The sequence below is a fragment of the Xiphophorus hellerii genome, chromosome 13, assembly GCF_003331165.1.
Source record: "Xiphophorus hellerii strain 12219 chromosome 13, Xiphophorus_hellerii-4.1, whole genome shotgun sequence".
NCBI lineage: Eukaryota > Metazoa > Chordata > Actinopteri > Cyprinodontiformes > Poeciliidae > Xiphophorus > Xiphophorus hellerii.
Genome location: NC_045684.1, coordinates 8,440,967 through 8,452,277, shown reverse-complemented (window position 1 = coordinate 8,452,277; position 11,311 = coordinate 8,440,967). Strand labels below are relative to the sequence as shown.

General features: G+C 38.5%; 2 long non-coding RNA genes across 2 annotated transcripts; one reads left to right on the top strand and one right to left on the bottom strand.

Annotated features, from left to right (window-relative positions):
- The first annotated feature begins 4,748 nt into the window (after window positions 1-4,748).
- Window positions 4,749-5,604, top strand: LOC116731036 (uncharacterized). Its single transcript, XR_004341492.1, has 2 exons — window positions 4,749-5,176; window positions 5,345-5,604. It is a non-coding gene; the product is annotated as an uncharacterized LOC116731036 (long non-coding RNA).
- Window positions 5,605-5,744: 140 nt separating this feature from the next.
- On the bottom strand, window positions 5,745-8,301 carry LOC116731018 (uncharacterized). The gene is made up of 2 exons (XR_004341472.1): window positions 8,248-8,301; window positions 5,745-6,203 (listed from the first exon to the last, which is right to left on the bottom strand). It is a non-coding gene; the product is annotated as an uncharacterized LOC116731018 (long non-coding RNA).
- Between the last annotated feature and the right edge of the window lie 3,010 nt (window positions 8,302-11,311).

Sequence of the window (11,311 nt, the reverse complement as noted above, 5' to 3'; positions counted from 1 at the left end):
AAGAATATTAAGGCTTTTATTTTGAAATCTTCAGTAAGCTTCATATTAAATGGCCGTACTAATTCAATGTGTATTCAATGTGAATGCTGTCAGTAGCATGTGGGGCATCACTATTCAGAGATGCAATGAGTTTATAGCAGTTGTTTCACCATGTCTGTAGTTCTGACATTCTGCCATCACTGTGGTTCTAAAGAGCAGCTCAGAGAGGCAGACAAAATTCTGTCTATTTTGAGTCTAAGCAGCAGTTATTTTGAGGTGTAGAACAATAGGTGCCTGCCATGCAATGCATAGAGATTGCATCCCTATGCATTGCTATGGGCAGGCCCCAAATAGGCAACGTGAAAACAACATGAAGCTTTACAATGAATAAACAAGTAAAAGATGTTTGTGATTCTGATACATAAATTCTGATTAATCTGGTTGTATGAAACAATGGCTGGATCCAAAAGAAACTAGAAACAAATAGAAAAGAGGGTTGTGATTGGCTTGTTACTCGCTATGTCACCAGGGACAACGATTTATTACTAAAAAATAAAAACTATAACTGCTCAGGTTTAGGTGAGTTCTCTGTCTTACCCGCTTCATTACTCGACACATCACTAATGTAAAGTTTGATCTTTGTTATTTGCTTGTTAAACTGGAAAAAATAAACTATAAAAGCAATTTTCTAGTTTTTTGGACATTGAACTTCTTTTACCTTCGTACGAAGCATCACCTCAGTGCAGCAGTGGCTTGTTGACTGAACTTTTATAGGATGTTTGGTTTGACAAACAATCGCCACTACAATTTATTTATTACAAATTATTACATTTTACAGCTACTAACACATTATTATTGTTTCATGCTGTTTGCTTTACTAACCTTGCGCTGCATTGTTCACATTTCTCCTGTTTTCAAAAGTAAGTTTGATTAGTTAAAGGAGGAAAAGCCATAAAAAGGTCATTTTATTTCTACATCAATAAGCCATTTTCACAGCGTAATTGTGATTCCTGCGTTCATTTACCGGTTAACAAAAATTTATACGGGAAAAGAACATTTACTAAAATGATCCTCATACAGAAAGGTGCAGACATTTAGACCTTAACCTGCATCCAAACGCTGGTGGTTCCTACCTATTCGGTGTAAGATTATCTGGGGCCTCCGGGAGAAATCCAGCAGTCTGCGATGATCATCCATCTCTTCCTCCGACTTGACGATGATTTCTTTAAACTCTGTGAATGTTTCTTCAGCAGCAGTTAACGGCTCGTTGATAAACTCGTTTAGAGAAACAGTCGAACATTCAACCAAACAGACCATGCGCCATTTTCTTTGTCTTCTTCTTCTTCTTTGGGATTTTATGACTGTCGTTCATTCATGTCATTGCATTACCGCCACCTTGTGGATCTTACGATCATCACATCTAAAGGTTTCTTATACAGTGCCAGTTCTCTTTGAAAAACCTAAAGTATTTTCATAGTAATAATAGAAAACAGCTGCAGCAGAAAAGAGAAAAATACAACTAAGACCCAAGAAACACTAAATTATTGAAGACAATAATAATCAACCATACTTTCTAAAATCAAGAACAATCAATGTATGAAAATTAGTTTATAATGAATATTAAAAGTAATTATTTTTCATGTTTTCATTATGCTTTAACATAGGTAGAGCTATACTGGTTAATATAATTTGAAACAAATAACAGAATCAGTTACAATGTCATTTTGTTTTAAAGAGAAGCTTAGAGATTATTTGTACATAGAAAAAATAAGGATGTAAGCTTATGTGAAATTTTTATCAAGTTTGATGGATTAAAAAGCCCCACCTAAATAAATAATCGAGCGTTATGGCATCGGCTATATGTTTTAATGACGTCATATAAAACCTTATCGTATCGAACATCAGTTTTTAATGTGTAATTTGACCCTTGTTGTGTATTACAGGACATAGATAGCACAGAATTTAACAGTACAAATTCATAACATAGATCAATTTGAAAGTTCATACATTTTAGTAGAGAGAAAAAAACTTTAGCATAATGCATGTTTTTCTGACTTTACTGGAATCACATATTTAACAAGCAAAAAAAGACTGTCAACGATTTTAAACAAGTAAATAACTTGTTAAATACACCGACAACCTTGCGGCCACAGCTCCGATAAGCCGCCTCCGCAATGGAGGCACGAAACACGGTCCACTTAGACTCAATGTACCGCATCTCCACCTGAACATGTTCAAAGTTTTGCCGGAGATGGGAGTTAAAGCTCCGACTCGCAGGGGATTCCACCAGACGTTCCCAGCAGACCCTCACAACACGTTTGGGCCTGCCAGATCTGACCAGCATCCTCCCCCACCACCAGAGCCAACTCACCACCAGGTAGTGGTCAGTGGACAGCTCCGCACCTCTCTTCACCCGAGTGTCCAAGACATGCGGCCGCAGATCCGATGAAAGGATGACAAAGTCGATCATCGAACTGTGGCCTAGGGTGGCCTCTCAACCTCACACACTAGCTCCAGCTCCTTCCCCACCAGAGAGGTGACATTCCACGTCCCAAGAACCAGCTTCTGCAACCGAGGATTGGACCGCCAGGGCACCCTCCCTCGCCAGGGCACCCTCCCTCGGCAGGCGTCCATCACTGATGGATGCCTGCCGAGGGAGTGCAGTGTGTGATGGACTATCACACACTGCACCCGACCCATTTTGCCCCTCTCACATGTGATGGGCCCATGGGAGGGGGGACCCATGTCTCCTCTTTGGGCTGAGCCCGGCCGGGCTCCATGGATAAAAGCGCAGTCACCAGGCACTCGCCATTGTATCCCCCCTACAGGCCTGGCTCCAGGTGCAAACAGCGATGGATTAGTATTCACCATTCAGCCACATCCACATGCTGCTGCCAGCCAGTGTTGAGAGAAGGATTTACCATCATGTTGTTCTACTTCATTAAACACAGGTTGAAATCTGCATGAACCGCCAAGTAAAGGGAAGAAAAAGAGTGGGAAAACACTGACTTCCTGTTGAAAGGGGTAGGGGTTGTGGTGATGTCACTAATTGGCCATGTGAATGTGATGAGCTCTGGTCTGTGATGATACAAATGAAGTTTGATGCACCTGGGAGCTTATGTGGGGATGTTATTCCACCTTGATATTAGATGACGTCAGATTATGAAGACATAGGATTGTCAGGGATCCAACCAGGATCATTCATGCCAAGTTTGGTGCCAATTGACCTTTTTAAGTGAAAGTCATAACGTTATGTTTGCATTGGCGAGTACGCCAAATTCGCCAATCTACCACGCCAGCTGAACATATACAAAAAGTGAATTTTTTTGATAACTTTTAAGGCCCCACTCATTACCTGTATCCTGGCCAAGAATGAAGCCAATAGGTTGTGTTAAAAAAGAGGATAATTTAATGTTAACTTTGGACAAAACGTTTGGCTCTTTCCTCCTTAATTTCCCCGAGTCCTCAGCGAGTGGCGGCGGCGTGCACTAAAGTGAAACAACAACAAAGCGCTTTGACGTCACAGATCACAGAGTTTAATCTCATACAAAGCAATCAACAACAAAGCTGCAGAGGAACAGAGATATGCATTTTTTCTCATAAATATAAAGACAGAAAAGACAGACAACCACAAAACAAAGACGAACAAAAAGCAAAGATGCGTCTTTTGAGAGAGCCGATGCAAAAAGGCAAAATGGTGGCCGCTCTCTGTATTTTTTCTCCTGACACCTAATCTTATACTAAGGGGGTGTTTTTTCTATTTAATTTATGCACTCAAGGCGTTCCTCCTGTTGACCAACTGGAAACTCCCTTAAGCACTCAGAGAAACTTGGAACTCCCCCTGATCTACGCAAAGATCAAAGGGCCATCTGTCTTCTAGCGAGACAAAGAAGCAAACCGCTGGCCCTGACCCCCCGTGGCTCCCACGGTCATTCTGAGTACAGAACAACCTGAGATACAATCTCACAGATACCTGTGAAATCTAAAGTCTCTCTGCCCTGCCAGGAATGCTAATTTTATGGCCTCCTATGGCCCGGCCTCACAGTGGGGAGGCTCCTGCCTGTCTGAATGCCTGCTCATCTGCTCAATCCCAAATGCTCAACAGAAAACTGTTCCAAATAAGAGTGCTGAATATACCTTTTACACATGTCGTGAGATTAACTGTATTAAGCACTAAAAATAATCATTTTTCCTTAACAATTGAAATCCATAGGAGGAGTTTGTTAAAGTTTGACTTGAATAAAAGTGAAAAATGGCCAAAATTTGCCCCTTGACCCAAAATGGCTGCCTCCCCGTGTAATTTAGGAGGTACCTCTAAGAGACGTTGCAATTATGCTATGCACAGGCTTCCTCTGTGCATAGTAGCACAGAGGAAGCCTCTCCAAAGAATCATAAAATCTGCCCAGAGGACTATCGACTACTCTCTGCCTTCTCTCAAGGAACTCCACAGGTCCGTTGCCTCAGGAAAGCCAAGAACATTTTAAAACTCCTCACACCCAGGTTACAATTTGTTCCAACTGGCTGCAGATAGAGGAGCATTAAAACAAAGACAAACAGACTGAAGATCAGTTTATACTCAGTAGCCATAAGAGCATTAAATGCCACCTAGTACAATTTATCACCCAATTTTGTTATAATCCATGTCATTTTATTGAACGGTTTATATAACAACAATACAGTTTGTCATTATTGTTGCTACAGAATATGCCAGAAAAAAAACAAAGCATCTCTCAAGGAAATTGCTTCACATCTCTACGTATCCTAATGTCAAGATGCTTTATAGACATGAAATCTCTCCAGTCTTTAATTCTAGTTTTTAACCAAATCAATTTAATAGTGAAGCTCAACATAGGACACACATGTAAAACACTTCTACGGCTTGTAGCCTCTGTGAGTCCTCATGTGCCGAGTTAAATGCTGTTTTTGAAGAAAACTTTTTCCACAGCACACACAAGAAAACAGCTTTTCACCAGTGTGAATCCTCATGTGCCGAATTAAATTCTGTTTTTGAAGAAAACCTTTTCCACAGTTTCCACATGAAAAAGGCTTTTCACCAGTATGAATCATCATGTGCCGAGTTAAATGCTGTTTTTGAAGAAAACTTTTTCCACAGCTCACACAAGAAAAGAGCTTTTCACCAGTGTGAGTCATGATGTGCCGAATTAAATTCTGTTTTCGAATAAAACTTTTTCTACAGGTCACACATGAAAATGGCCTTTTAACAGTATGAATCATCATATGCTCAGTTAAATGCTGTTTTTGAAGAAAACTTTTTCCACAGCTCACACAAGAAAACAGCTTTTCACCAGTGTGAGTCATGATGTGCCGAATTAAATTCTGTTTTCGAATAAAACTTTTTCTACAGGTCACACATGAAAACGGCTTTTCACCAGTATGAATCATCATGTGCTTAGTTAAATTTTGTTTTTCAATAAAACTTTTTCCACAGGTCACGCATGTAAACGGCTTTTCACCAGTATGAATCATCATGTGCTTAGTTAAATTTTGTTTTTCAATAAAACTTTTCCCACAGGTCACACATGAAAACGGCTTTTCACCGGTGTGAGTCATGATGTGCCGAATTAAATTCTGTTTTCGAATAAAACTTTTTCTACAGTTCACACATGAAAATGGTTTTCCACCAGTGTGAGTCATGATGTGCCGAGTTAAACTCTGTTTTTGAATAAAACTTTTCCCACAGGTCACACATGAAAACGGCTTTTCACCAGTGTGAATCATCACATGACGAGTTAAATCATGTTTTCGAATAAAACGTTTCCCACAGGTACAACATGTAAACGGCTCCTCACCCGTATGAGTTCTCATATGAGCATCAAAAACAGAATTGAAAGTCAAACGCTTTTCACAGATGACACTTGAGAAAGGTTTTCTTCTTTCCTGATTTTGGTTCTCAGCTTCAGCAGCTTCCTGGAAGATGTCTTGGTTCCTGTTTGGTTCTGATTCAGTGTGGTCTGTTTGCTCATCAACAGGAACCACCATGCAGGTATCAGTCTCCTGTTTTAATTCAATCTGTTCTTCACCCTGACTGCAGTAAACTTCTTTCTCTTCCAATTTTATCTGTTGGTGTTTTAGATCCTCCTGCTCTTCTTTTATCTGATGATCTTCTGGCTCTTGCTGTTCTTGTTTCACCTGCAGAGGTTCCAACTCCTCCTGGTCCAGAGTGGATCTCCTCTCCAGGTAATAAATGTTACACTGCAGGCAATCTGGACAAGAAAACAGATTAAAAAAGCAATTGTTATTTTATTGAAGTAAATGGGAGAAATCGTTCATCGTTTACGACAGAAATGAAAAAAATGAAAAAACCCACACCGAAAAATTTAAGAGCGTAGACAGAGAGACAGATCAGGCGACAAATCCAGCTGACAATTGGAGAATTCTCAAATGAACGGATATTAAATATTTTTTATTTATTATAAAATTAATAATAGTTGCCAATGTTGTTAATATTTATGAGTAAATTTAATTATTTCAAGATATTACTTAATTTGGAACTATCATTACTTTTATTTGGGTTAAAATGTGATTTTAGTTCACTTTATATTTTTGGGGTTTATTTACAGAGTTTATTTGTAGGTTAATAATTGTTTACTTTTTGTTGCTTTGTGTTTGTTATTTACTTTTGTAAGTTAGACATTAAGAACTGTGGGTCCATTTTCTGTAAGTATAGGGACTGGTATAGGACCAGCATGCACTGGGTTGGGCCTGTGGGTTTTGACCAGAGCAGGAGAGGAAACAATGAAAAGTAGTGATGGTGAGATGCAGCTTCATGAAGCCCTGAGGAACTCCATCCATCTAAAAATTAGTATCAATGCTAAAGAAAGCTGCAATCATATGAGGAGAATGACCAGAATGTTTACTAACATGTACTTGCACCATTCAGTATAATAAAGTAAGTGTATCAGCTAAAATTAGCCAAAATGCTAATGTTAGCATGAATGCTGTCAGTAGCATGTGGGGCATCACTATCATGTTGTCCGTACTTTACTTACTCCATTCGGTATACTAAACATGGCTAATAAGTAAGAAAATTAGCTAATAGCTTATTTAAGCTAAAAGACTAATGCAGCAAAGATATTAGCAAAGATAATGCAGGCTAACATTATTTCACTGCCGATGGTAGTGCACTAACCTTAGAAGAATATTAAGGCTTTTATTTTGAAATCTTCAGTAAGCTTCATATTAAATGGCCGTACTAATTCAATGTGTATTCAATGTGAATGCTGTCAGTAGCATGTGGGGCATCACTATTCAGAGATGCAATGAGTTTATAGCAGTTGTTTCACCATGTCTGTAGTTCTGACATTCTGCCATCACTGTGGTTCTAAAGAGCAGCTCAGAGAGGCAGACAAAATTCTGTCTATTTTGAGTCTAAGCAGCAGTTATTTTGAGGTGTAGAACAATAGGTGCCTGCCATGCAATGCATAGAGATTGCATCCCTATGCATTGCTATGGGCAGGCCCCAAATAGGCAACGTGAAAACAACATGAAGCTTTACAATGAATAAACAAGTAAAAGATGTTTGTGATTCTGATACATAAATTCTGATTAATCTGGTTGTATGAAACAATGGCTGGATCCAAAAGAAAACTAGAAACAAAAAGAAAAGAGGGTTGTGATTGGCTTGTTACTCGCTATGTCACCAGGGACAACGATTTATTACTAAAAAATAAAAACTTTAACTGCTCAGGTTTAGGTGAGTTCTCTGTCTTACCCGCTTCATTACTCGACACATCACTAATGTAAAGTTTGATCTTTGTTATTTGCTTGTCAAACTGAAAAAATAAACTATAAAAGCAATTTTCAAGTTGTTTGGACATTGAACTTCTTTTACCTTCGTACGAAGCATCACCTCAGTGCAGCAGTGGCTTGTTGACTGAACTTTTATAGGATGTTTGGTTTGACAAATAATCGCCACTATAATTTATTTATTACAAATTATTACATTTTACAGCTACTAACACACTATTATTGTTTCATGCTGTTTGCTTTACTAACCTTGCGCTGCATTGTTCACATTTCTCCTGTTTTCAAAAGTAAGTTTGATTAGTTAAAGGAGGAAAAGCCATAAAAAGGTCATTTTATTTCTACATCAATAAGCCATTTTCACAGCGTAATTGTGATTCCTGCGTTCATTTACCGGTTAACAAAACATTTATACGGGAAAAGAACATTTACTAAAATGATCCTCATACAGAAAGGTGCAGACATTTAGACCTTAACCTGCATCCAAACGCTGGTGGTTCCTACCTATTCGGTGTAAGATTATCTGGGGCCTCCGGGAGAAATCCAGCAGTCTGCGATGATCATCCATCTCTTCCTCCGACTTGACGATGATTTCTTTAAACTCTGTGAATGTTTCTTCAGCAGCAGTTAACGGCTCGTTGATAAACTCGTTTAGAGAAACAGTCGAACATTCAACCAAACAGACCATGCGCCATTTTCTTTGTGTTCTTCTTCTTCTTCTTTGGGATTTTATGACTGTCGTTCATTCATGTCATCGCATTACCGCCACCTTGTGGATCTTACGATCATCACATCTAAAGATTTCTCATACAGTGCCAGTTCTCTTTGAAAGACGTAAAATCTTTTCTTCCATTTTATCTAAATAAAACAAATACAATATTAGTATTCCAGTTTTCCACAAATCCAAAGTTAATATTGTCTTCTGATTCGTATCTCCTACATCCCGCAACATGTTTCACAGTTTCTTCACTCCACCAGATCAGAACCTTTCCTATAGTTTCCGTATATCCACAATGATCGCTGCTGCTTTGTTCGGAGTTACCGCTGGTTCCGCCCATCCTGTGGCTTATTGAGAGCCGATCAGCACCGGCTTGTTCATTTAACCCTCCTGTTATGTTCGTTTCTAGGGTACAGCAAAAATGTTCGTGGGTCAATTTGAACCGGGGAGTGTTTAATCATGCTATAGTGTCAGAAACCAAAAAAAATCCTCCAAAACATATTTATATCTGATTATTAACTCCAATACTAATCATTTCAATCAATATTTGTGCAATGGTGTCTTTTTATTTCTCAGCAATTAAGGATCAATAACATCAACCCACTCATTTACTCATTTGGACATAAAAAATGGAATTTACATTTTTTATGTCCACTGATAAAAAACCTAGACACAAAAAAACTATAGTTTCCTTGAAATTGATCTTTGGTGAACCATTTTATATTACACTTTTTTTTAAATGGGTGGTCTTTATAATTGAATTTGAGACACACATACTGTTCTTAGTCAAATTGTCCCGCTGATTAAAATCAAGAGAAATGAGTCATGCAGAGAATATTTATGTTTTCCTCCACTTCTGCTGAGTGTCACTCAGTGTGGGTGGAGTTTATCCACGGGAACAGAAAAGATTCCCATCAAAAGTTGTGTGAATGTAGTGGTTATAAAACTGTTTTAGACAACCAAAAGGGAAAACAAGATCCAGTGATCTGCGATCGATTATTTTGGTCTTTCAAGTTCAGTGCTACAGACAGATACAGTAAAAGGTAGCCTAAGTTTAATGAAGTTTAAAAACAATGTATTTTTCTTTAATGTTACTTTTCCGGCTATGTTTGGTTATAATTCTTGAAAAGTTCAACCTTTTAGATTTTAAGTTATGAGGGTTTAATCATTCGGGTTTCGATTGGTTTTGTCTGATCGGATGTAGGGGAACGCGACGCTTCTGCTCCTCCATTACATCACTGGAGACGAAAGCAGTGACATCGTGTCCGTGTTTTCATTATTCCCCTACTGATAGAGTTCTTACTCATAAGGGGCGTAACATGAACACCTGCTTTCTCGCAGTTTCCTAGTGAAGTAAAGAGAGTAGTGAGAAAGTGGGCTTGTGTGAGTGGGGGTGTGCAGGTATGTGTGTGGTGGGGTGTGTGTGTGTGTGTGGTGGGGTGTGTTTGTGTGTTTTTGTGTGTGTGTGTGTGTGTGGTGAAATATGGTTCATAGCTGCAAGGAAACATATAGAATTGGACATTTTTAAAAATCTTATCTTGCACTTTAACCTGACTGCCGGGTCAAATTGACCCGAACAGTACCTATGTGTAAAGTAGATGTAGGGGTTGGTACAAATGTGTAAAATGAATAGATTTTCAATTTATATGTAGAGTGCACCTATTAAGACAAATAGAAAAAGTTTCATGCAAAAAAAATACTTGCAACTATTAAAAAAAAATAATTAAACTTTAAAACGGGTCAATTTGACCTGGAACTTAACAGGAGGGTTAAATGTGCGGTGCTGGTGGTCGAGTGTGAAGGACTTTTAACGGGTTTTTCTACTTGAATTTTCTACTGGTATTTTAATAATAGTTTGTATGTATTTCTTTGTTAGCTCTCAGGATTGAAGGTGGTGCGTTTGGCCCAGATGGTGGCGCCCCCTGTTGCTGTGGCTGTCCCGTCATCAACATAAATCGATGGAGGGAAATCCAACGAGTGTTTGTGACGTCACAGTGTTTGGTGATTCTTTGCTCGGTTCTTTGATTCTTTGCCAGGTGGCGTTGTTGGCAACAAACTAAATAATTGTGTATTTTTACCATCGATTGCCTCACTAATATTTATGTTGGATAAATTGTATTTTTAGTAATTATCAAATATTCGTTGTATCATGTAGCCTTTGTAGTTACATTTAGATAATGTTACTTATATGCTTTTTCTCTTTTTCTTTTATTTTTAGTATAAGTAATGTTTCTGTGTTTTAAATAATTTTGATTCCTTCCTGTGACTTCCTTGAGAAAGAGGGCAGTGAAGCCTTCCTGGAAGATAGCGGAGACAACTCTTCTAGCAGAGTTTATTGCCCAGCAATAAATTCTGCTCTCTTGTGTTATATACAACGTGTCCTACTCGACGCCGTGTCTGGTACTTGACTGGAGCAAGAAGGATCTAGAGTGTAGATAACATGTGTCTAGATAGTGAATGTCATTAGCGCTGCAACCATGTGATAAATTGTTTTACCCTCCCTTTGAGAAGTTGCAAGCGCCAGATGTACGAGGGTTTCTGAAAGTAATAAAAAGAGAGGAGCGGGCAAATGTGTTTCAGAGCGGTAGGAGATTTGTAACTGAAAGCACATCTCTGTCCGTTCTCCTCGCGAGTATAAAAGAATCTAACTCTCTTGTCTTTCCTGTGTTTGTTTAAATTGTCTCTAATAGGTATTTAGACCTGACAATTTATTTAGCTAATGTTAGCTTATACACTCTTTCTTCTGCACTAGATGGGTTAAATGCTATTACTCTCTTTAATACTGAAATTATTCAATATATGACCTTATACTTTACCTTTGCAAGCATTTCTGTGCAACATTTAAAGTTA